Genomic DNA, 20,478 nt, shown 5'->3' on the forward strand with positions numbered 1-20,478 from the left:
TACCCCCACACACACCATGTGTACCAATCATAATACGCCTCAATCACCTTCTCGCTCCCTCCCCACCCGCCCTCCCCCACCCCTCCCCTTTGGTAACCACTAGTCCCTTCTTAGAGTCTGTGAATCTGCTGCTGTTTTGTTCCTTCAGTTTTGCTTCGTTGTTATACTCCACAAATGAGGGAAATCATTTGGTACTTGTCTTTCTCCACCTGCCTTATTTCACTGAGCATAATATCCTCTAGCTCCATCCATGTTGTTGCAAATGGTAGGATTTGTTTTCTTCTTATGGCTGAATAATATTTCATTGTGTATATGTACCACATCTTCTTTATCCATTCATCTACTGATGGACACTTAGGTTGTTTCATATCTTGTCTATTGTAAATAGTGCTGGGATAAACATAGGGGTGCATATGTCTTCTTGAATCTAGGATCTTATTTTCTTTGGGTAAATTCCTAGGAGTGGAGTTCCTGGGTCAAATTGTCATGTATTTCTTAATTGGTTTCCTAAGTCATGTGGGCTTAAATCTGTCCCACCCCATATCTGTAAGTGTTTCTCTACCATTCAGCAAAGAGTGTACTTGTAATTTTATCCACACCAGAACCTTCAGGGGCTTCCTGTGTTTCTTTTTACAGCATTTTACAAATGTGGTGTCTCAGGTATTTCTTACCACAACTCTGGGGGGTAGTTACTATGGTCCCCATTCCACAGGTGAGAAAACCAAGGTTTCTAGAGGGAGTCAGTTGCCCAAAGACACACAGCTAAAAAGCAGGTTGAGCTCGGGAGTAAGACGAGGCCTGAGATCTCCAAATCTATGGAATTAAAGTGCTAAGCACCTAGGTAGGTAGGAGGGTGGGGGCGGGGGAGGGAAGAAGAGTATTTGCTTTGCTTCAGGGATGTTCTTGCTATATCCCATTTCAGAGCTGATAACCTAGAGCAGGGATAGAGATGGGAAGAAATAGGATGCTGTTTTAGAGAATGCTCTTCAGAAAAACCTCAAATATATTTGTATTTGTTTTAATTATTCAAAAATGGCATAATCCATGTTTTAAATTATTATTTCCCCGAAAGACATTTTAAATCTTGTTCAATAATAATGGCCAATGTCCATCAGTAGATGAATGAATAAAGAAGATGTGGTACATATACACAATGGAATATTACTCAGCTATAAGAAAAAAACAGATCCTACCATTTGCAACAACATGGATGGAGCTAGAGGGTATTATGCTCAGTGAAATAAGCCAGGCGGAGAAAGACAAGTACCAAATGATTTCACTCATACGTGGAGTATAAGAACAAAGAAAAACTGAAGGAACAAAACAGCAGCAGACTCACAGAACCCAAGAATGGACTAACAGTTACCAAAGGGAAAGGGACTGGGGAGGACGGGTGGGAAGGGAGGGATAAGGGTGGGGAAAAAAAGAAAGGGGGCATTACGATTAGCATGTATAGTGTGTGTGGGGCACGGGGAGGGCTGTGCAACAGAGAGAAGACAAGTAGTGATTTTACAGCATCTTACTACGTTGATGGACAGTAACTGTGAACGGGTATGTGGGGGGGACTTGGTGAAAGGGGAGCCTAGTAAACATAATGTCCTTCATGTAACTGTAGATTAATGATACCAAAATAAAATTAAAAAAAAAAAAGAGTGAACCAAAAATAATAATAATAATAATAATAATAATAATAATAATGGCCAAATCTTTTTTGATAAAAGTCCCTGGTTTAATTGATTTATTTTCTAAAACAAAATAAAATAACACATCTAGTTGTCAGTTCAGAAAAACAATGGCAATCATATATGTCTTCTAAAACTATTAAAGTAGAATATTCAATATTCTCTGACTGGCATTTTCAAATAGAAAATAAATGTGTTGAGATCAGGGAAGTGATTTCTATCTTTAAGCACCTTACCAACATTGATTTACCTGTTTTACTCCAGTGGATTCCTCTGGTTTGTACTTCTATAACAAGGCAAACGCGAGCAATGTCAAGGTCTTGGAATTACAAAAGCTGCTGCAGTCCATATTGCTCTTTGTATTTTTCTAAATAAATAAATAAATAAAGGATACATCTACAATAAATGCTGGGATTCAAATCACCATCAAACAACACTTTTCACATCAATGTTGGCATGGAGGATGGATTTCAGTTGCACACCAACTTTAAGAAAGTAGTTTTTGTGTGTTCTGTGTTTGTTTGCTGGGGTATTCAAATAAACTTTATTTTGGGAGATGGTGGCCAGACAGAGAGGTTGCTGAAATTCTCACTTGCTAGTGAGATAAACATCAATTATTGTCACCCCAGTCATCTAGCTGGTGTGACAGATTTGTGAAGGGGGGACTTCACTGGTCTTTAAATAAAGTGAACGGTGTGTCAAGGGCATTTTAATTGGCTGTCTGCATTGTGTGGACTCATTAGATAATTGCCAACCCTCTCCCTCACTGTGCATCACACAAGCCTGGCCGCAGGAGACAAGCTAGGATGGGATGGCTAGGAGGAGAGGCTGTAGGACCAGAGGCCATGCGGGTGGGGGAGGGCGCACAACCTGGGGTGGAGAGATGGGGCAGAAAGCTGACTGGGTAAGAGAAAGGCAGCACAGTGAGGCCCCAGAGTGGTTCAGACTAGACGGTTCCTGGGAACTGCATCAGAATCAGGGTTCAGAGAAGACAATGAAGGCGTGTAAATGGGCCCGAGATCAGGCCAGACAGCACAAACTCGCACAGCAGCAGAGAGTCACCGAGAGCAGCCTGCAGGGGAGGTCAGAGTGACTCAGGCCTAGCCAGCTATTTGTCCAAAGGCTCCTGAGAAAATGGGGAGCTGGGTTGGGGTACAGAGGGCCAAGGTTCAGAGGGGGGCTCACGCAAGCCAGCATGGCAAGCCTGGCCCATCAGAGACAGAAGGCAGGGTTTCAGACAGAACAGAAAGAAATGACCTGGTCACCACATTACACAAGAATCAGGACAGTCACAGCTGACAACCGGGGAGGGGACACTGGGCAAGGATGCTAAGGTGGTTGAAGTGTGAGCTTGCCCAGTCCTGGGGCAAACTGGGCCCTGATCCCAAAGACAGGATTTACATAAGGGAAAACCAAAACAGCATTATCAACACTGGATTCCTCATCTTGCTCTGTTGAAGCAGGTTTTCTAGAAAATAAACATACTGAAATCCAACCCACCTTGTAAAAAAGTCACCCACTCTGCAATAGCAAGGGGGGCAGAAGGCAAATATCCATCATAAGAAAATAAGCAAGTCACGGTGCCCAGACTGAGTCATGCCACGAAGCACCTAAAAATGAGAGTTAAGCACACGTATTGGAAGGTAGCTCATAGAATGAGTGTGTTTCCACTGGATATGCATGTCTGAGAGGGACTGCCTGGCAAGTGTCCCCGCTGTGGACAGTGGCCCTGGGAGAGGGGGTGGTGCGGGGTGGGGGTGGCAGGTAGGGGGATGAAAGTACAGAGGGAGAGGAGGCATCCTGACTGATTCTGAGTATTTGTGAAGAAAAGAAAGTCTCCAAAGGCTTGATAAAGATGACATGGAGGAGGGACAGCAGAAACAGGAGTCTCCCTGATCTTCATGATCATCCAGAAGGAGTGAATGGAGGCATCAGAAAGTGTCTGTGGGAATGAGAAGGGGACTGTGGGCTGAGTGCCCCAGGCGGGGCTGGCATCTACCCTGAGGAGCTCTGAGAGAAACTAGAGATGCCACGTTGCAACTGATAATAATAATGTGTTAGGTTTTGTCTGTGGATCTCAAAACACTTTGATGGCACTCGAGTCCTCTTATCCTCGGGAGGGAAGTAAGGGCTGCCAGTCGGGCACACGAAAATCGCAGAGGTGGTGCTCCGAGTGGGAGCCCGGCCCTGGGGCCTGCTGCCTCACGATGGCCCCTGCTGTTGCTCATCCGCTGACCCCCACGTTTGTCATTACATCTGCACTTGGGCTTCCCCTCCCTCAGGCTGCATGTATACTAGGCAGCCGCCTCAGCCTCATGCAGCTTACCCTGCATCACCGCCACCAGCACTCCCAGAATGGGTGGGTGGGGAGGGGTGTTGGATCTTCACTGGGATCCCTGTTATCCCAGCCTGGCATTTGGAACTCGGTGTAGGATGGGGGTTGGCCAGGAAGGCACTGGGACCAATGCCTGCATTTCCTAAGCAGACTGGCAGGTGAGGGCTTGACCCCAAGCCAGGCGGCCCTGCGGCTTGTGTGACTCAGTCCCCTCTGACTGGCACTTGGCCACCAGGTGAGACAAATGTCTGCCCACACCCAGGACTCCAGGCACTTTGCTGCAAGCCTGGTGGTTAGAAGAGGCCCAGGGGCAGACCCAGCAGGGAGGGAGGGGCTCGGCCGACAGCATCCAACAGCCATGTGGCCTTGCCAGGCTCAGGGGAGCCAGGGAACAAATGAGGGGTGTTACCACGGAGGGTGAATGCCACCCCCACCCCCACCCCACAGAAGCAACACTCCAGAGACCCTTTCCCGCGGCCAAGGGGAGTTTTCAGCTTTCCTGGCCCCCTGGGAGGAGGGAGTTGCAAACTGCCCCTTGGGTGTGTGGTTCTGCCGGCCCCACTGTTGCTCCAACCCCACATGAAGGAGAAACAGTGGCAGCCAGCAGACGTTTGCCCCCAAGCTGCTCCTGAAGGGTGCCCAGGTGGTGCGGGGGGAGAGATTCTGGGTGTTCTGTTCTGTTTTTAGGGCTGTCCTCCACAGCCCCCTTCTGAATTCTGCTTCACAGCACCCTAGCCAACAGAGGCCTCAGCACCCAGGCGGACCCTGAGCCTCCTGTCCACAGACTGCCTGGGCCAGGCTGGGACTCAGGGGCACTGCCCAGGTTGGGGGCTGCTGGCTGTTAGCCACACCGCCTCCCAGAATTTGAGTGGGTTTTGCTCCCTGGAGCTGCAAGGTCTGCCGGACAGGCTTTCCAGCATCCTGGGGGCCTTTGACTCACTTTACTCCTCACTCCACATGTCTCAGACCACAGGTAGAGTGACGAAGCTAGAGACCTTCAGGATTCCGAACTCGGAGGGTGTGGATGCCTCCTCTTCAGCCAGGATTTTCCTTTAATTTTATGTATTTCAAACAAGAAATACCTTACAAGACTAGTTAAGTCCACAAGCGCCACCATCAGTGGGCCCCTGAAACCAGAGCACAGGAGTTTTGGGAGGCATGGGTGCAAAAGAATCCCTCAGGGACCTGGGAGAACATAGGTCCTGGGTGTTCTTTCTGGGGGAGCCAGGGTAAATGGGCGACTACCCTCCTGTGAGGACAACCAGACACGCCCCACCTTGGCACCCCCCACCTGCGCTTTAGCATTTCATCTTCTCTTGGAGGAATGGGGCAGCACCTGTGAGCTCTCTGTGTCACAGCGTGACTGGATGTTGGAGCGGCGAGAATCACTTTTCCTACAGGTGAGGGAAATGAGGTCATTTTTTAAAACGTCCATTTTCTCGGAGAACATGTATATGACGGACGCAGCGAATCCTAAGGCCACAGACCAGGAACTACAGGGCCAACAGCCCCAGAGCTTAGAGGCCTCCGGCCGTGTGAGCTCCGCGGGGCCGGCCCGGCGCCCCAGCCATGCTCAGAGGATGCTCTTACTCTCAGACTGCGTGATCCAGCCACCTGCGGGTGCGGCTGCTGAAATTCAGGTCACCTCCTCACTGCTGTCCCCGCGTTCCCAGGCGGTGAACGAGCCCCAGAACTACCATCACCCGGCATCTGCCTCTCGCTGGGGCCCATGGTCAGCCCTGCTCTTTACTAGCTACCACCGGCCCTCGCCAGACCTGTTTACTCCTCTGTCTGCAGAAGCCTCAACAGGGAATTTAATGAACAAGAGAAATAAGTGAATGCTCCCAATGGACAGTGGGGACTCGTTCATATTAGTCCCCCTCTTCTAAAGCTTCCCTCAAAGATAAGTGGCGGTGGGGGGGGGGTGGGGTCGGTTACTGCAGACTTCCTCACAGGCTCAGAGGCAAAGTCCCAGGCCCGGTGCTGACATTACCAGTACCAGGGGCAGCTTCCTCGTTTGCCTGTTTTTTTTAAATGAGGATACAGTAGATGCCCTCAAACTCCCAGGCCAGCTTTACTAGCTAAGAAAACTGAGGCTCAGAAAGGTGGAAAAGGTCATCCAGGGTCACAGATTTAGTCCATAGCAGAGTCGGACTGTTGACTCTAAATCCCAGGCTGCTAACCCCCCGACGGTGCTACTCGCCTCTGGACCAGCATGGCAGCAGGAAGCTCTGAACACGGGTGAAGCGCACAGCTTTAAGGTGGGCAGACCCGATCCTGTGCCAGACCTCGGAAGGGCCTGTGTGCTAGAGGCCTCGCCGGCCACACCTGCCACGGAAGCAGCTTGGGGTGAAGGTCAGGAGCTGGCTGGAAGCACAAGGCAGGCTGGGCTGGCCCTTAGACTGTGACTGGCAGGGACTGGGCCGAAACGCGGTGGGTGGCGACCCCGGGCACAGCCCTGAGAGGAGCCCGTGGGGGCGGCGGGGCGGGCCGGTTAATTGAGATGAGGGTGGGGTGGGAGGCACTTCCAAGCTCTCAGATCCGGTACTGTTCCCGTAAACAAGTGCAACCCTCAGCTCCCTGGAGGGCCTGGGGAGCAAATGTGTGCATCTCCGCCTCTCCCAGCAGCTGCTCGCAGAGGACGCAGCCCTGCCACCTCCAGCAATCTTTCTCAGGAGTGGCCCCAGCCCCCAGCTCTAGCCTCAGGAAGTGGAGCTGCTGAGAATCTCTCCTCCAGCTTAGCCTCCCGTTGAGAGTGTCCTCTGCGTGCGCATTTCCTGGCCTAATTAAGCTGGGTAATGAGTAGCTAAGAGGGAGGGGATAAAAGCCTGGAGCGGCTTAAAAGCTAGGACACTTTATGACAGGGGTGTCTGCAGCTGGTGACACTCTAGGAAAGTTACTTCTCATAACCCTGGGAAGTTGCATGCTGTTTCCATAGCAGAGTGAACCCCAAGGTAAGCACAGGGGTGATTGCAGCTGCAGGGGGACTGGCTGGAGGGCCCTGGGAGGGGTTGAGTGGGGTGGTGCTTGGGCCTGGGGGAAGGACTGAGCTGGGCTGCAGAGCAGTTAGAGCCACAGGCTAATACCCTTGGCTTAGCCCCAAGCTGGGGTGTCCTTGGTGACTGCATGTGACTCCCCAGGGCTTGGTTTTATGTTTCAATTGAATGGCAGGACTGTGCACTGGTGAGCAGTTTCCTAAGTCTTTCCCCAGCTCAGAAGAAGGACACCTGAGCTGGATACTGACCCTGACTCCCCTTTGACTGGCCCTCTTAAGGTACTAAACTGTGTGTCCTGGAAAACACCAGGGGCCCCAGAAGCCTGGGGTGGGCTGGGGGTGCCCCCAGGCAGGAGCCCTGGTGGGAGAGGGGAGGAAGGCCTAGCTAGGCCTGCCCTTTTAGAGACACTCAAGGGCCAAAGACTGACTGATCTCCCCCCAACCCCTGCAAGTCTGCCCCAAAAGCTCAAACCCACACTGCTCCACAACCCTAGCCCCACACCACACCGTTTCCCGCTGTCTGTTTTGTTTAAGTCACTTTGCACTCATTCACTAGTTGGCCAGGGCCACCTGCAAGAGGAGGGCTTTGGCAATGCCTAGCCTCCAATACATAATGAGCCCGCACCCCCCCGACGGTCCCTGTGGTGGGAAAGGCCAGCACCACCCTTTCTCCCAGCCTTCAGATGAGGGGCCCAGGGTGCACTCCACCTGGAGGGACAGTTGCCCACACCCCAGGGCAGGGCTGCACCCAGCACGCATCAGTGATGTGGGGAGGGCTTGGGGTTCCACACCCCGACCACCGGTATTTTCATCTTTGTACTTTTCTAACCAAGGCCTGTTTCTGGCCAGTCCTCAGGGCCCCTGTCCTCTTTGGGGGCTGCAGGGAACCTCTGGGATCCCTCCCTTCTCTCCCCTCCCTCTGCTGTTCTCAGTACCCCTCTAGCCTCTTGGCCTCCTGTTTATTTTTTTCCCTAGTTTTATTGAGATGTAATTAACATAGAACACTGTAAGTTTAAGGTGCACAACATAATGATTTGATAAATGTATTTATCGCAAAATATCTTTCTTCCTCCATGAGAATAGTCAGATCACCCGACCGGCCTTGCCCATTTCCCCCCTTGCTGTAGCTGCCCATGGAGTGGGAAGGAGACCTGGCAGCAAGGTGTCCAGGGAAGGCACGCCTGGGCCGCCGCCTCGGCACAGAATCCCAAGGCGGGTGGGGGGTCCCTGCTGTTTGGAAGAGAGGAAAGCAGGCCTGGGCAGCAAAGCCCAGAAGCCTCTGGCACCCACCAGCACAGTGGCAGCTGGGCAGGCCAGAGAGCCAACTGGCTCTGAGTGTGTGTGTTCCTGTTTAAGAAGAGAAAGGGGGAAGGATCTCATAATTTCCCAGGACACCAACAAATGAAACCTGATCCTCTAGCGAAGGAAGTCCTTTTCACTGAGAGGCTGGGAGAGGAGGAAGGAGAAGGGAGAAAGGGAGGGGTGACAGGCCAGGTGCTTGGCCGCAGGAAGCCTCAGGCACAGCTAGAACGGGAGTGAGTGCCTGCCCCGCCCCAGCCTGGCTTTGGAAAGGGGCTTCAGTAGGCCTGTCTGCCCTCACATCTCTGCCCTTAGGAGCCTCTGTCCCTTCTCCTGAACACTGGGGGCTCCTGCCTCCCCACCTTTGGTGTGAAGGTGTCAAATAATGCTGTTGAGAAAAATGGGTGCAAAGGCCTTCAACATGGGCCAATTAGAAGCAGCTCCTTATTCTTCTGTTTGGCAAATGCTCATTGACTAGGGGATGAATGAGAGATGCTAGTTTATGTGGTCAAATGGATGGTCAGGAAGATGCCAGCCTGATTTGGAAGGGTCAGTGTCATTCAGCCTTGTTCATCTACAAAGAATTGTTGGTGTTTTTTAGGATAAACCACAGAACCTTGGGGAGGCTGCTTTGTGGTGAGGTCTGGGCCCGGTGCAGCTTGGGAGATACACATATATGGCTAAGGGTCTGTTCCTGAGGCACAGTGTGCTGACTGGCTGGAACAGCGAGCCTGCGGCGCAAGCAGCTGGGGAGCAGCTTATAAAGCGGCCCAGTGTGGAGCCCAAGGACACAATGCAGCTGGCGAGGGGTCCCACAGGCAGGTCCTGGTGTACCTTATGGAGAAGGTCTCTTCAGGTGAAATATTCCCTAACATCATTCTCTGAGCAGCGGCTTATTGAGCCATGGTGTCCAAGCACCAGCCTGGACACTAGGGACCCTGCCATGCTGCCCTGGAGGAGCTCACTGCCCGACAGCCTCTGCCTTCATCCTTGTCCACACGTTTCTATTTGATTGTTTGTTTGTTTGTTTGTTTACATGCCATCTGCAAACAGAAAGGATTTAAGGCAGTTTGTTGTCAATGGCACCATACCATAAAATCAGAAAGCAGGTTGATAGTTGAGGCCCAGGATGTAAAGATGCTGGGGCTGGGGCATAATAACTGCACCAGGACACTGAGGCTCAGGGAAATGCAGTACCATCTGAGCCCCAAACCAACTCTGAGCTGCCTGGAGGTTGTGTTGAAAAGGAAAACAGTGTGCCTGATAAAGAGAAGTGTTTTTTATGTGGGTCCCAGGTCCCTTCTCTTGGGAACTAATGACTGTCGGGCTTTCTTCTTGCTTCCACCGCCCCCAACCACTGACGTGCATTCAGTTTGAGCATTCAAAGGCCGGCCCTGGCATCCGCGTGCGATGTTCTCCACCGGGAGGCTCTGCCTCCTCCACCACTGGGTAGCCCTGGGCTCTGCCTGCCACCAGGACCCTGTGGTTGAGCAGCTCAGGGCTGCTCCTTATCTCTAGGCCCATGGCCGAGTACAGTGCCTGGTACTTACTATCCAATAAGTATTTGCTGCTAACAAGTTTTTTGCACTTAATTATAAGCCAAGCACCATGCTAATTTTCTTAGGTGTATTTAACTCTTGCAAGTACCCTGTGGCTTAGGTGCTATTATTATGCCCATTTTACAGATGAAGAAACTGAGATTAAGTGGTTTACCTGAGGGCCCATAGCAGTGGAGCCAGCCTTTGGACAGTGTGAGGCATTTTTATATATGACCTTTAATTGGAATTATTTTTCTCTGTGACTAGATTTCAAGCCCTGGAAGGAAAGCAGGGAAGTCTTCTTTCTATTTCCCACAGTGGCTGGCACAGTGCTTTCCACAGAGCAGGAACTAGTGAAATACTTTTTGACCACAATAGCTTTTAACAAAGATGTGGAGCATTACACTGCTGGCTTTGTGCAGTAAAATGGAACCTCACAACCCAATTAGCCAGTTGGTCCAGTCACATCTGTGGTGTTCACAGGCCTTAGAACTCAAAGCTGGGAGGGACCTTCCAACTCACTGACTCTAAGCCCACATTTCACAGCCAAAGAAGTTGCAGAGAGGTGAACAGCTGGTCAAAGGGTGTACAGTTATTAGTCACAGCCTTAGGGCCAGTAACGGCTCGATTCCCAATCTGATCATTCTTTTATATAATTAAAAAATCCACCTCAATTCTGCAAAGAAAGTGGGACAAAAATCCAGAAGTGGGGAATTTCCACCATGGCAGTGCCCCAGGGGCTCGGTTATGGGCATGGGCCAGGCTGTGCCAGCCTATTCAGCAGCAAGCGGGCCCCCCACCCACAGGTCGGGTGTGTCCTGGAGTGTTCCATTGCTGTCTCCAGGACCACCTCTCCTCAGCGCTGCGAGAGTCTCTTGCATTAAAGCTATTGGTGAACATCTATCCTTCTAGGGCTTTCTGTGCCCTGCTAGGGGCATGGCCCTAGCTCAGACTCCCACAAGGAGGCCTGTGCTCCCAGCCCCCTCAGCGCTTCTAGATCAAGGGTGACTTTGCCCCTGGGGGACATCTGGCTGTCTAAAGACATCTTGTCACAACTGGGGGGAGGGGAGCTCCTGGCACCCTGGGTGGAGGCAGAGGTGCCACTCAACACTCTGTAATGCACCAGATGGCCCCACAACAAAGAATTATTTGGCCCAAGATGCCAAAAGTGCTGAGGATGGGAAGCCCTCCTGCACAAACAGGAGGCCTTTTTCTGGGAGGGGGCACTCCTGCCTCCTCCCTTCCCCAGCCAGCACCTAGGGGCTCTGCACGCAAATCCTCAGAATCGGGGGTGGGGATGTGCAGGGCTGGCACCCTCTGCCCCTGCCACTTCCAACTGTCTAATTTCCATTGGTGTCTCCATTTTGTCTCCCACAGACTACAAAAACAAAAAACAAAGCAAGGTATTTGAGCACCCCAGCAGAGCACTTGGTGTCTTTATGTATGTCACATTAACCTTGCTTTGTCACTCAACTTCATCTGTAAATCAAAGAGTAGTTAAATTTGTGAGGTAGGTATTATTTCTGTCTTATCAATGAGAAAAGTAAGGCTTAGAGAAGTTATCTAAGTTTTCCAAGGTCACAGAGCATTCAGAATTTCAAACCCAGCTCCAAGCTTCAAGCTCAGGGCTCCTGCTACTTAGCACAAAATAGCACTGGGCTCTGCAGACAGATTTGAACCAGTTGGTAAATGGAAGGCAGGTATGTGCTCCTCAGACTCACTCCCCACTTTGTCCATAAAACAGTAAAGGTGGAGCTCTGAGGAAATATAGAAGCTTTGAAAGTACAGACAGGCTGTTACCTTGTCTTCCTAATTACAGTGTCTTAAAGTTTTCAGAACTCAGATGAGCCCATAGTAGCCCAAATTTAAAGTCTAAATTGCCACAGAAACCTCTGGGGGATCTCTACCACCCAGCTCATGGCACACACCTCTTCTCCCGGAGAGGAGGCCCTAGGGTTCCTCTCCTGTCCCCCCACCGCCGAGGTCTTCAGTAATGCCTGCCTTTGGCACTGGGGACTTATTAAACAGCACCAGCTCAGAGCTTCTGACGACCAAACCTGGAGTCTGTTGTGACAACCTTAATTTTGTTAATAAGAGCATGGTGTGTGTGTGTGTGTGTGTGTGCGCGCGCGCGCGCGCGCACAGCTAGAAAGGTAGCCTTTATTCAGGATTTAAACTGGGCCGCGGTCTCCTGGCCTCCCTGAGCTCCTTCCTGCCACCTCCTCCCGGGACCTGCCTCCCCAGCAGTCCGAACGGAGCTGGGCCCCTCCTGGCTTCTGTTCCGATTAACCCCTTCCTTCCAGCTTTCCTGTGCTTGCCGGAGGGGCTCGGGGCCAAATGGCCAGGCACTCACGGGCTTTGGGGCTGCAGATGCCATAAACCCGTTTTCCTTGGGGACCCCAGAGCTCCATGAATTACTTTCAGAAAGCACAACTGTTTTGTTTGAAATGGCCGAGAGGAGAGAGCGCCCAGGGCTCTGTACACATGTTCCTCATTTGCCATTGGCGGGAGCAGGGGGCTGGGGGCTGCGCAGGGGAGGCAGCGCAGGAGGGGAGACGGCAGCCGCAGCTGCAGCCGCTGGGAAGTCTGGCTTCAGGGAGGAACGGAGGGAGAGCGCAGGGAAGGAGGGGTGGGGCTCGGGGACAGGGGCGGTGCCACGGGGGAGGAGGGAGCAGGTGGTGGCTTGTTTATCTGCTCAGCTGTTTTGTGTCCAGGAGTCAGCGAGAGACAGAGGCAGCTGGGAAGAGAGAAAGCAGCACAGCCAGGGGCCCTCGTGGTCCCTCTGCCTTAGCTACAGGTTCTGGAACCAAAGCAAAACCATCCAAGAGTGAGTCACTGAGGTGTAGCCCCCCTCCGCTACACAGAAGGGCTTCTTGGGACCCATATGCTAGTTAGTGCTGTGCAAATGCCCTGGAAATGGCCTCCTCCCCTTGGTGCAGTGGTTATGATTGGGTAGGTGTCCCCACCGGGTGAACGCTGGCACCAACTCAAGTAATATTCCCAAGTCTCAGTCTGGTGTACTCTCTTGTAGGACCTGGCACAGCCCCTAGGGGCCAAACCAGCCAGCTCCTAGCTTTGGTCCCAGCTCGGACCAGCCCACTGAAAACCGTCCCTGGTGATTAGGGAGAGCTGCCCCCCGCCCTGCAGCTTCCCTGCCTCCATGCCCTTTCGGGGCAGCCCAGCGCAGATGGGACTCCCCTCTTCAACTGCCCAGACCCAGGCAGCCTTACTTATTGGTCCGCTTCACACCCAGTGCTTGTCTGGTCTGCCTGCTAAATTGTCTGAGGCAGGCTGGGCTGCAGCTTACCATGCCCTGCTGTCTTTCAACCAGGTAAACACATGCAGCGCAGGAGAATCTGGAAAGCAGTTAGGCTTTAATTGCCGTGCAATTTCAAGAGTTGGCTTGTCCTCCACTCTTGGCTCTTTCTCCATCATATTATTTTCTTCTTGTTGATCGTTTAAATGAGAACATTTGCTGGAACTTCTGTCGATGTCTCCCTTTCCCTACCCCACAAAGGACTTTTCTGCCTCCCTCTCGGTGCACAAAGCCAGAGCATCTCTGTTGACAAAGAGTCTGCTTCTGTCACTGGGCCTGATGGCTGGGGACAGTGTGGGAAATGCAGGTGCCTTTTGCATACATGTAGGATGCAGTCAGGAGCCACCCGCTACTGTAAGCAGCCAAATAAAACAACTCAGGAAGACCACAAGTCCCAGCCTGCTGCCCTCAGAGTGTAGCTGCTCAGGCCTGTGCGCAGCTCACAGGGTGGGAAGGACGGCGAAGACCAGGGAGGCAAGGCCTAGAGGTCTGGGGAAGGAGGAACAGAAAGACTGCAGCTGTGGATTAGCAAGGCAGAGGAAATGTCTCCTGGGAGAGGCTGCTGGAGTGGGAAAAGCTGGGCATGTGGAGCCAGCAGCTTAGTTTCTAGTTAGTATTTGCTTTGCTACTAATGATTAGGTAGTTCAGGGTCAGACTCTTCCCCTTTCTGGGCCTTCCTGTGCAAAATGCTGGTTTAGAGGCTCTGAACTCAGGGTCCTTTTCCACTTGACAGGTATTCTTGGCCTTAGGTTGCTTATTTCTTTGTCCATAGCCCATTTCCTTCTCCAGAGACCAGGTAGCCCAATAGAATCAGCCCTTAATGGCAATTGGTACCACAGCCTGTTTTCCTGAACTCAGATGCTATGGCTATGGCCCATTTAAACCTTCCATCATGAGGGTACTCTAGAAGCTTCCCTCCTACAGGTCAGAGGTTCTGCAGGGCAGAACAGCCAAGACACCATCTTTTTGAGCATTCCTGTGCAGATTTCTGTGGACTCAGGCCCTCTGCTAGCCCTATTAAACCATGTATAGCTCCTCCTTCCCTGGCAAGTTCCCTGAGCCCTACTTTATATAAGTAAGGTCAGTGCTCTTTTGTGTCACATAGATTCTATTCAATTTACTAAGGACTTTTTAAAGCATTTACTCTGTGATTGACATGCTGGAAGCAAAGGAATCCAGAAGACATGTGACCTAGTCCTGATTCTCATGGAATTGGCTGGCCTGGTGGTGAGCTGGAAATTATGAATGAAACGTTAGAGGACAGTCCTCTCATGCACCTCCCATTTCTTCCCACAACCTGAAGGCACATCAGAAAAGAGATCATAAAGCGACTGACCGGTGTATTTCAAACTGACAACGGTGTGCTCGCTTTGACAATATGCATACCACGATAGGAAGGGACAGAGACTGGCGTGGCCCTGAGCAAGGGTGACAGGGAAACTCATGAAGTGTTCCAGATTAAAAAAAAAAAGTAATAGATTTTTCTTCCTTGTATTTAAGAAAACTGGACATAAGAGATTTATTCCAGTAGATTGTACTTTGAAGTGCTTTGTCAGCCGCACCTGCAATCATAACACAAATTATACCGGCTACTGCTGCCTGCATACAGGCCAGGCGCTAGGCAGCTATTTTGCATGTAATATTTTACTGGATTATTTTATGGAGAGGTACTGTTAAAATCTCCACTTCAGATGAGGAAATTTATGTTCAAAGATCAGCGAGTTTTGGTGGACCTAGCATTTGAACCCGTGTCTGCCTGACTCGAAGGAGGGGGGTGGCATGCAAGAGAAATTTCAGTCATGGTTGACGTGGCTGATCCTTTGTTATGGGTGCTCTTCACCTCCTTGTCTGTGCAGATGTCCTCAGGTCCGCACTCCAGCCATTTGTACCAGATTGTGAGGAAATACAGCACAAAGGGACCTGGCTTTGAGACGCTGCATTCCTCAGTTCTCCGTGCTGCTGGCGGTTGGTCAGCCCCAATGGCCCTGTGCCTCGTGGGGATGTCAGTACATGGCTGTCTACTCAGCATAGGCATTGTTTGCCTATTTCAATAGAATTTGTAAACATTTTTGAACACCTGTTATGTGCAAGAGCCTATGGCAGTGATGGGGTTTTGGTGTAGAGATAGACGAGTCGGGTGTAATCCACCTCCTCAAGGAGTTTAGGATATCCAAAAATATTCTTCAAGTCTGTATTTTTGGCCCACTCCTTTTTCCATATGAGTTATAGATAATGCTGCAAGTTCCGTAGAATTGTTTACTGGTGATTTATGGAAATTGTGCTAAGTCTATTAATTGATGAGGAACATCACATCGTTTTTGATCTTTACAGCTAGGAATGACTTTTCTACCTTGGTAAATTGTTCTTGTTTCAGGGCTCTAGCCGTTCTGCTGTCCTACTGTGCTCTTCATTTTTTCCAACTTAATTGAGATGTAACTGACACATAAGGTTGTATGAGTTTAAAGTGCACAGTGTGCTGACTGATACATTTGTGTCTTGCTGTGCTGTTAACTCTGGTCCTCTGCACACTGGGGAGACCCAGGAGGGCCTCCTGCTTCCTGGATGAGTCCGTCTCTCCCAGGGGCTGCCTTCTGGGAAAGGCAGTCATCTTCATCTCCAAGATGCCAGTTTGGATCCTGCCTTGGTTGTCTGGACACAGAACCATGCTTCATGGTCTTAGTCTAGGGGCTGTGCCGTCTCTACCCTCTTTCAAGCCTTCAGGAGTCCAGGCTAAAACAGCAGGGGACCCAACAGCTGGGCAGAGCACCAAGAGAAGGGACCAGGTGGCAAGACTTGAGCAAGTGAGGCCCTAGCTTCAATTTAGTCATCTTCGTCTAGTTTATAAACTTTTCATTATGAAAAGGTTTCCCCCCAATTTTATTATGTTTGAACGACATACAGAGAAGTGGAAAGAACAGTACAAGGAATATTAATATATCCACTGCCTATATTCAACAATGGTCAATATTTGCCATATTTGCTCACTATCATTATCTACCTACCTACCTACCTATCATCAATACATCCCTGATCATTTTAATGTAAATTACAAATCTAGTGACTTTTCTCCTACAAATATGTCTCCAGAAAGTAAGAATATTGTCCTGTATAATCATGATCCCATTGTCACACCTAACAAAACTGAAATGATTATCTAATCTAATAATATTGCCCTTTGTTATTTCTCTCAAAGCTATTTTAATTGTTACTTCTTTTCAATCTGTGTTAATCCAGAATACTCACTTCTCCTTTTATTGTGTCTTTGACTCTTGAAGAGACAGATCAGTTACCTTGTATAATATTCCACCTGGTGAATTTATATAATTATTTCCCCCAGTGTTATTTAACTTTGTTGACTGAAATCCACATGGCCACTGCATTAAGAAAGAGTCTGCCTTTCTAGGGCCATGACCTGGGATGACAGTTGATCAGAGAGTTCTGATCAAACTGCTCCGTCCCTCTCTGGGTTTATATCTGGTTTATATACAATTTACAGCAGGGAAAAAGCCACTTCAGTTAGCACACCAAGCAGTGTGTCAGGGTGCATTTGGTTTCGTGTCCTAAATAGTACAGCCATGCAGGCTGGTGCTGTGTGCGAGAGCTGCCAAGGGTTAGGATTGACAATTTTTTCCTAAAAATTCTATCAAGGCCACAAGAACCTGACTCCTTTTCAGTTTTGTTTTCTTTGGTTCTCAAGACCTTCTTCTTGGGCACGGGTGAGGGCCTGTGGGGTTCTGCAGTCAGCAAGGAGGGCTGCAGGGCATCGTCATGGCCCAGTAAGAGCTGTCCTGGCTGACCCAGGGCCTCTGCAGTTGGCAAAGCTCTCTCTCCTGTGGGACCCTGTGGGGGACCATAGCATTCCATTTGTATTTCACAACTTTTTCCTTGATCTATTTCCTGTAAACTGAAAGATCTATAAGTCTTGATCGGATTCTCATTAAAACTTGGCCAGAGCACAAAGCATTGCCTCCAATTCTTTCCTAGTAATGGAGGCTGTCATCAGGATGGAGGACAGGCGAGAGGGAGCAGGACATGGGCTGGGGGCAGGCGGGGCCTTCCCTCAGCTGGTTCCCATAACAAATCTCAGAATGTGTGCCAGGGCAGAAGGGTTTTCCTTTACCAATGGGGGGCTTACAAGGCAGGCTCAAGCTTAGGACTCTGGTGCAAGAGCCCCCTTCCCAGAAAGCAGTTGTCCAGGGAGCCACAAGCCGCAGCTCAAGGCCCCTGCCCAGGAGTGTGGTGACAGCTGTGACCCCCTTGTCCTGGATCTGCATGGCTGTAGCGCAGCATGGTGTGAGGAGAAAGGGCGGACTTTGGAGACAGTCAGACTGAGCGCTGCAGGTTCTCAGCTTTTTGGTCTCAGACAAGTCACTGGAACTTGATCGTTAGTCTCCCGGTGAAATAAGCCCCGTAATTACCTCACTTGACAGGGGAGTTGTAGGGCTTAGCACTCTCTCACAAGCGATACCTGGCACACGGGGTGCTCAGCACATGGGCCCCAATGTTAGTGAGTAAGGCTGTGGGCCCCGTGATGGGCCAGTAGCCGGTTCTTGGGCTACCCATCAGCATCCCGACAGGAGGGTGACTGAAGACTGTTCCCCAGATGTTGGGGTGGGATGAGGCTTGAAGCAGCTGTAGCCTTCCTGAGATAAGAGACTATTAATTCTCCAATTAAAACAAGCCAGTGGGCGGAGGTTGGCCACAAACAAAGCCATTTCACAAGCCTTCAGAGCTTGCCGCCAGTACGTGGTTCTGCCGAGTGACCCTCTCTGCCTGCTTGTTAATTTAATCCGGGGTGGCCGGTGGAAGTGCATCTGCTGTGGTAAAGGTCTGTGTGTCTGTCCTTTGTTTTCTTCAGTGGCCTCACAGTCTTTTGTAACTCCATTTTTAGGGCAATCATGTGCACATTAACTCTGGAGTTAAGAGGAGGAAAAACTCACCTTCTGAGGTTTAAAAATAAATAACAGCAATATAAATGGTTGAATGCAGTTTTAAAAATAATTATTAACTTTTTAATTGAAGTATCATTAATATACAATCTCATGTTGGTTTCAAATGTACATCACATTGGTTCAACAGTCCCTGTGATCAACTTATATTGTGATTGTGAATTATTATGCCCCTTATACCCTTCCCCTGAATGTAGTTTTATATATGAGAAACCCACCCCAAAATATGGTTAAGGAATTGAGCAAACGATTGAAAATTGGGAAGCATCCCAGTGTTGGCAACAGGACTCACGATTAGAACATCACATTCTAGTCAGGATGCTGTTGGTTTCAAATAACAGAATTCATAATTAGAAGTGGCCAAAACAATAAGGTCACATCTTATCTCATAGAACAGGAAGTCCAGAAAGAGATGTCTAGGTGATTTGGCAGCTCAGCAAAGTTCGGGCTATTACACCTTCTCTGTGATTCTCTTGGCTTTGTCCTCATGGCCACAATGTGGCTGCAGTAGCACCAAGTGTTACCTATCATTGTGACAATAAACAAAGATGGCAAAGGGGAGCAATGTGCTCCAGAAGGTCCCACCTGCCCACATCAATTTCCCCTTACATCTCTGACTAGAAAAGGTCATATGTCTGCCCCTAAGCCAATCATTCTCAAAGAAGCCTGCATTCAGGATCAGGTCAATTACATTTCACTCTCTAGGGCTGGGTCTGCCTTCCCTGATAATATTGCCATTCTGTACAAAATAATAAGGAACAAAGGAGGAATTGGGTGGATAACCAGTAACTACCTTAGTAACTAAAGAAAGTCATCTTCTGATCAGTTCTGTCAAGGGCTATCTGCGAATAAATGTGTCTGCACTGAGTCCAGCAAAGGTAAGCCAGAAGGGAAGATTCAAGAAATGCCATGTTAATGTGCAGGGAGGGGACTGTCCTTTGCCGCCTCAGGTATAAGGCCTAATTAGAAAGCTTCAAAATAAGATGTAGAGTTTGTTTTCAGAGAAGGTTGCCCAAGTGAGAAGAGCAGCTCCTTTTCAGTGAGGACCAAGAACTAACTTCATGGTGACAGCAGCCACAGAGCCTCTGCCATCTGCCAGGAGCCACAGACACAGGTGTCTGGGCTGCCAGGCAAACATTTGGGGCTGTCGCTCAGGCCCCTCACTGGTTTCATGAGGAACTAGGGAGCACACCGTTGTCTGAAAGGGGCAGCTGTAGCTTTGGCTGGTATGAAGGAGGTCCAAATTCACCCAATCTTCTGATTTTCCAAGAGAAGTTAAAATTTTAAATTTTTATGTGAAATTGTCTCATTTTTAAAAGCTAGCAAACATTTTAAGTATTTTAAATCTGGTGGACCAAACCCAGCATCTGTGGGTCATATTTTGATCTGCGGGTCGGTGGTCCTGAAGGATGTTTTGGGGAGATGAAAAGGTTCTAAAATGTGTTTGAGGTGATGGTTGGGCAACTTGGTAAATGTACTAAAATTCATTTAATTGTTCACTTGAAATAGATGAAGTACACGATATGTAAGTTATGCCCCAATAAAGTATTAAAAAATTGGCCCACAGGTTGCAGTTTGTTGCCTATGGGCTAGACTAGCATTCTTAAGGCCTTTCCAGGCCTGGTTTTGGTTTGGTAAATGCACCAGCTTTGCTGATAGCTAAACATTAGCCACATCAGTCTAAGAGGGAGTAAAGCCTTGTGGTTGCTCTGTGGGCCATGGGGCCACTTGAGGCCCACACCACCTTCCCCAGTTACTAGCCGTGTGACCTTACTCTCCAGGCAAGGTAACTTTCTGGACCTCAGTCTCTTCATCTCAACCATGGGAATGATAGGAATAATGCCTTGATTAAAGGAAGGAATATATGGAAAGTGTCTGACACAATGTAAGTCCTTGAGTGGTAGCATATGTATTAGGAGTCCGTGCTCACCACAAGGCACGCCTGCCCATTCTTGACCCAGATGATGATCTCTGCCTTTTTTCCTGAGAGATGGTTAAGCTCAAGGCCCCTGCCATGAGGGAGCTGACAGAAGATGCTGTTGCTAAGGTGCGAGCATGCCTGTGGAAGGAGGCACTTGCCTACACCTCTGAGCATCACAGGGCTCAGGAATTTTCACCCCACATCTACAGCACAAAGAGATTAGGTCTGGGACTTGGCAGGCCTCTAGGAGGGTGTGCATGTACTGAAGGGGAGAGCAAATGAAAGCAGAGTTGCTCACAGAGTGCCGATTTAGCTCCGTTTCTTAGCCATTCTAGAAGGGTTTATTGGCATCCCTCTGTCCTGTCGTTAAAGCCAGATTCATGCTGAATCAGCACTTCTAATGAACGGCTAGTATCCCATGAATTCACCAGGAGCATGGGGGA

Source organism: Manis pentadactyla, chromosome 14 (genome assembly GCF_030020395.1).
Source record: "Manis pentadactyla isolate mManPen7 chromosome 14, mManPen7.hap1, whole genome shotgun sequence".
NCBI lineage: Eukaryota > Metazoa > Chordata > Mammalia > Pholidota > Manidae > Manis > Manis pentadactyla.